This window comes from Nicotiana sylvestris, chromosome 9 (assembly GCF_000393655.2).
Source record: "Nicotiana sylvestris chromosome 9, ASM39365v2, whole genome shotgun sequence".
Lineage (NCBI taxonomy): Eukaryota > Viridiplantae > Streptophyta > Magnoliopsida > Solanales > Solanaceae > Nicotiana > Nicotiana sylvestris.
In genome coordinates, this window is record NC_091065.1 from 64,778,080 (window position 1) to 64,784,165 (window position 6,086).

The 6,086-nt window shown below is 37.4% G+C and overlaps 1 long non-coding RNA gene across 1 annotated transcript; it reads right to left on the bottom strand.

Annotated features, from left to right (window-relative positions):
* Positions 1 to 2,391: 2,391 nt before the first annotated feature.
* Positions 2,392 to 4,616, bottom strand: LOC104209994 (uncharacterized). Its single transcript, XR_706752.2, has 3 exons — positions 4,443 to 4,616; positions 3,712 to 3,820; positions 2,392 to 2,852 (listed from the first exon to the last, which is right to left on the bottom strand). It is a non-coding gene; the product is annotated as an uncharacterized lncRNA (long non-coding RNA).
* Between the last annotated feature and the right edge of the window lie 1,470 nt (positions 4,617 to 6,086).

Genomic DNA, 6,086 nt, shown 5'->3' on the forward strand with positions numbered 1-6,086 from the left:
AGATGCGTGTCACCCGATCCCATTTCATATATCTTGTTGCAGGAATGCAACCCGATCCCATTTCAAATATCACCGTGGCGGCGTGCCACCTACTCCCATTTCATATGAACATCAATCATAAAAGAATCCCGACAAGGGAACAAGATTATAACAACAACGTCCCGGCAATGGAGACAATATCGTAAACAATAACATCCCGGCAAGGGAGACAATGCCATAACAATAACATCCCGGCAAGGGAGACAATACCATAAACAATAACATCTCGGCAAGGGAACCAACAATGATAATCAACATATTAAGCATGAACAAATCACAACGGAGTCACAACAAGTACAATACGAGACTCACGGGCATGCTTAACACCGACGTATAGATACTCGTCACCATGCTTATACGTCGTACTCCACAATTAACACATAGCAAATAAGACATAACTCGTAATCCCTCAAGCTAAGGTTAGACCAAACACTTACCTCGATGCCACGAACACGATTCAAGCCTCAACTACAGCTTTACCTCTTGTTTCCACCACCAATTCGCTTGTATCTAGCCACAATTTACTTAACTATATCAATAAATGCTAAATGAATCAATTCTAATGCATGAAAATAAGTTTTCCAATGATTTCCTCAAAAAGTCAAAAATCGACCCCGGGTCCACATGATCAAAACCCGAGGTTCGAACCAAAACCCGATTACCCATTCACCCACGAACCCAAATATATAATTTGTTTTGAAATCGGACCTCAAATCGAGGTCCAAATCTCCAAAATTGAAAAACCTAAGTTCTACCCAAAACACCCAATTTCCCCCATGAAAACCTTGATTTTTAGTTGAAATCATGTGAAAAGATGTTAAAGATTAAGAAAAACGAGTTAGAATTGACTTACAATCGATTTGGAAGAGTAGTTGTCTTTGAAAAATCGCCCAAAGGTGTTTAGGTTTTGAAAAGGCTTGAAAAATGTGAAATTTTCGGTTAAGTTATGATTTAGCAGGTTGCAGATGTCGCAATTGCGAACCCCTTCAGGACCTGCTATCACGCATTTGCGATCAGATGTTCGCAATTGCGAACTCGCATTTGCGAAGGGAGTGTCGCATTTATGATAGTTGGGGATTTATAGGTTATTCGTATTTGCGAAGAATTGATCGCAATTGCGAGAAAGGCTGGCCAGGGCATACTTCGCAATTGCGAAGTGACCCTCGCAATTCCCAAGCCTAATAGGCTCGCAATTGCGACACCTGATCTCGCAATTGCGAGATCAGGGCCTACAACACATACCAGCTGAAAACCTGCAACTTCCTAAGTTCAATTCCACTTCGTGGCCTATCCAAAACTCACCCGCGCTCTCGGGGCTCCCAACCAAACATGCACACTAACCTAAAAACATCATACGGGCTTGCTCGTGCAATCAAATCATCAAAATAACATCAAGAACTATGAATTAAACCTCAAATTCATGAAATCATTCATGAACACCAAAATTTCCAATTTCTCAACTTTAAGTCCGTTTTATACCAAACTGATTCCGATCTTTACCAAATTTTACAGATTCAACCTGATTATTATTTCAAACTTGTACCGGGCTCCGAAACCAAAATACGGGCCCGATACCATCAATTTCAAATATATTTCATTTCCAAAAACTCTTATATATTCTAGAAAATAATTTTCTTTAAAAATTTATTTCTTGGGCTTGGAACCTCGAAATTCAATACCGGGCATACGCCCAAGTCCCATATTTTCCTACGGACCCTCCGGGACCGTCGAATCACGGGTCCGGGTCCGTTTACCCAAAATGTTGTTCGAAGTCAACTTAAATTCATTTTAAAAGCAATTTTTTTCATTTTTCACAGATTTTCACATAATGGTTTTCCGGATACACACCCGGACTACACACGCAAATCAAGGTGACACTACAAGAAAGTAAGGAAACGACGACATTAAATAAATGTCGTATTAGGTCACTTAAATGTCGTTAATTTATTTACCGACATTTAATTTACATTTGTACTAAATGTCGTAAATTTTGGTGTCGGGAATTTTCCGACATTTATGTTAATGTCGGTAAGAGATTTGCGACATTTATTTGTGACATTTATAAAATTCACTTGAAATTTATGACATTTAGCCTAATGTTGGTAAAACATTTGCGACATGTATTTATAGCCTTTTTAAAATGTCACAATCATATTTCTGACATTTATATTAGAATGGAAATAAAAGATTCACGACATTTATTTATGAATTTTGGGAAATGTCATATCAAAATTTTCAACATTAAGGTTAATGTCAATACAAAATTAGTTGTTTCATAGTGACATAAATATTTTATCAAGTCTGTAATTTCATAAATATGAAACACCATATCAATGTAACAAATACAACATATATCTAAAGAAAATAACTCTTATTATTGTATCAAAAAAAAAAAATTAAAGTGATGACCGAATAAGCGTACTCCTTACAATTTAGATGGCATCAAATTAAATCATCTCTCCATTACTAATTAAATCAAAAAAGACAAATCTTAAAACTAATTAAATCATAAAAGACATAATCCATCATACACCTATGTTAAGATCACTCCTATTCCGAGCTAATTCCCTTTAACTTCCAGAATAAATTATGCAATAAAGCTCTGTGGAACCATCTTTCCAAAAGTCGAGCACTCCCTGGCTAGTAATTGATCTCACATCCACCAAAAATACTGTACAAGAAGTCCACATAAAAAAAATTCTAACTATATAGTAATAAAGAGAAAGAAGAGTGTCTTCTATACTTTTTCACAATTTACCCTCTTATTTTTCTCCATGCCAGCTTCACTGTTTGCAATTCTTGATTATGTTAACCTGACAAAAAACAATTAGACTATTCAAAACTTAAATTTGATTATCAAGCTATTTTAGAGAAACACCAAACACAAGACTTCAGAGACCGAACTTCCTAGAAAAAGCAGAATTTACAAGTTGATCCTAAAGAAATAAATGTTCTTTCAGTAAATTAAGAATGCTAATAATTGTTCCTGAGAAGTAGAATAAATTGCTACTTAACAATATTAACCTCAGCTCTTTCTCAAAAATTTAAGAGGGACAACAACATTAAAGAGAAAAAGAACTTGAATCCTATAACCAGTTATACAACACTACTCCTGGACTCTAAGGAAAGGCTTCCCTTGTATGTACAAATTGAGCTCGGAGTCAAGAGTTGATACATGGTAAATGATCAAATTATTGAGCAGAAATAAAGATACACAGAAGTATTTAACCAAAAGAGCACCACATAAAGAAAAAACCACATATATGACATACAAAGAATATGAAAGAAGAAATGCCTTGTAGGTGCTGTTTTATGGAGAAGAAATCTATCTGCTACCACAACTTTATATCTCTTTCTCTGTCGGGCAAGAGAGTTAAATTACAATCACTATCAAATTCAAAAAGTAATCTAGGACCATTTTCTTGGCTGAAAATTCACATTTATACTTAATATATTCATTAAATTAGCCAAGGACTATTTTAGCAACAGTATATTAAGAATATGACATGCAAGAGCACACATTTTGCCTATTAGTCAATGAATGTTCAAATGAACAATTCACAAGCTCTTTCCATCTCATCCTAGATAAGAATAATGGCCCATAATACACAAATCAAAGTGCAAACTTAAAAATAAGATGTAAATGAAACCTGAAAGAATTATCAATCCAACCTGACTAGAAGGCCAAGTGTGTCGTGCTATGCAAAAGAGGCTAAGAAAAATCTTCCTAACTGAACCATAAATTTGAACTACTTGAAATCCCAATGAAACATTGGATTACCTGAAATCGCAACGAAACAGAGTTTAATAGCCAGAACCCACAGGTCATTCATGTGAATCTGCTATCTCATTTCAAAGCAGGTCGAAAAGCAATCCTCTAAACAGAACTCAAACTCGAATATCCAATTTAAATTTAACAATACAATGCTAAAATTTATACTCTTCTCAGTGTCCAACATGTCATAATAGCGAAGTGTTGTAGTGCACTTAGCAGATACAAAATCTAAATTAAAAACTGAAAATAGAGTTGGCCAGAAACGAAGGTAGTTCCTAAAATTGTCCTGCGTCATAGAATTAGTTCACAAGCATAAGGTGAAAAAAATATGTATTACAGCCTTGCATATAATACCCTAATGCTCCACCCAAAAGTCAAAATTAAAGCAAATATTAATTGGCAAAAATTTCAAAACAAAAAATAAACATAAAAAATAGCAAACAAGACGTCAATTATGAATGACGACACTCGAAAATTTTGTTCTTGAATCTTATTAAATAAAAATAAAAATTTACAAGGGTGGAAATCCTTCGTAGAAACATAGATCTCCGATTAAAATAGAAAACCCAGAATTCAGAAAAGAGATAGGAGAGTGTATATATATACATAGAGAGATGAGTTGGGTTACCTGGAATGGTTGCCGGTGACGGTGAGAGAGAGATAAATTGGGCAGAGGCGACCGCAATTCCTAAACTTCGATAGATAAGGGTTTTTTACTTAATTCATTATGCCCTAAATTTTCACTTATGGGACGGAATAGGTGATTGTCGTGGGAAAAATGGGAGGGAAAGATAAAATACTAAAATTTTCATTTAATTACTGGAAAAAATGTAGAGAAATTTCTAACATTTGTTATAAATGTTGTTAATTACTGACAAATATTATGACATTTGAAATAAATGTCACTATAACCGTGACATTTTGTATTAAATGTCTTTATTTTTGCAACTCTTTCTTATAAATGTCATAAAATCCCCTTTTTTGCGACATTTATTTTAAATGTCATTAAATAAATGTCGTCATATCCTACTTTTCTTGTAGTGTGAGGCAAAAGAGGTTTTTAAGGCCTCAGATCATAGAAGAAAGTACCTGAGTCGGAGAAAAGATGGGGATATCGGCTCTGCATATCAGACTCGGACTCTCAGGTTGCTGCCTCAACAGGATGACCTCTCCACTGAACACGAACAGAAGGAAAACTCTTTGACCTCAACTGACGAACCTGTCGGTCTAGAATAGCTACCGGCTCCTCCTCATAGGACAAGTCCTTGTCCAACTGGACAGTTCTGAAGTCTAACACGTAGGATGGATCGCCGTGATACTTCCGAAGCATGGACACATGAAACACTGGATGCACGGCTGATAAGCTCGGCGGCAATGTAAGTCTGTAAGCCACCTCTCCCACTCGATCAAGAACCTCAAACGGGCCAATGAATCTAGGGCTAAGCTTGCCCCTCTTCCCAAATCTCATCACGCCCTTCATAGGCGACACCCGAAGCAACACCGCGCGCCAACCATGAATGCCATATCACGAACCTTACGGTCGGCATAACTCTTTTGCCTGGACTGAGCTATACGAAGCCTATCCTAAATGATCCTGACCTTGTCCAAGGCATCATATACTAGATTCGTACCCAACAACCGAGCCTCTCCCGGCTCAAACCATCCAACCGACGACCGACACTGCCTACCATATAAAGCCTTATAAGGAGCCATTTGGATACTCGTCTAGTAGTTGTTGTTGTAGGCAAACTCCGCTAAAGGCAAGAACTGATCCCACGAGCCTCCAAAGTCAATGACACAAGCTCGGAGCATATCCTCCAAAATCTGAATAGTGCGCTCGGACTGCCCGTCCGTCTGAGGATGAAATGTTGTGCTCAACTCAACCCCTGTGCCCAACTCACGCTGAGCTGCTCTCCAGAAATGTGAGGTAAACTGCGTACCTCAGTCCGAAATGATAGACACGGGCACACCATGAAGACGAACAATCTCCCACATATAGATCTCAGCTAACCTCTCAGAAGAATAGGAGACTACAACAGAAATGAAATGTGCTGACTTGGTCAGCCTATCAACAATAACCCATACTGCATCGAACTTCCTCTAAGTTCGCGGGAGTCCAACAACGAAGTCCATAGTGATACGCTCCCACTTCCACTCAAGAATCTCGATCTTCAGGAACAAACCACCAGGTCTCTGATGCTCGTACTTTACATGCTGACAATTCAAACACCGAGCCTCATATGCAACAATATCCTTCTTCATCCTCCTCCAC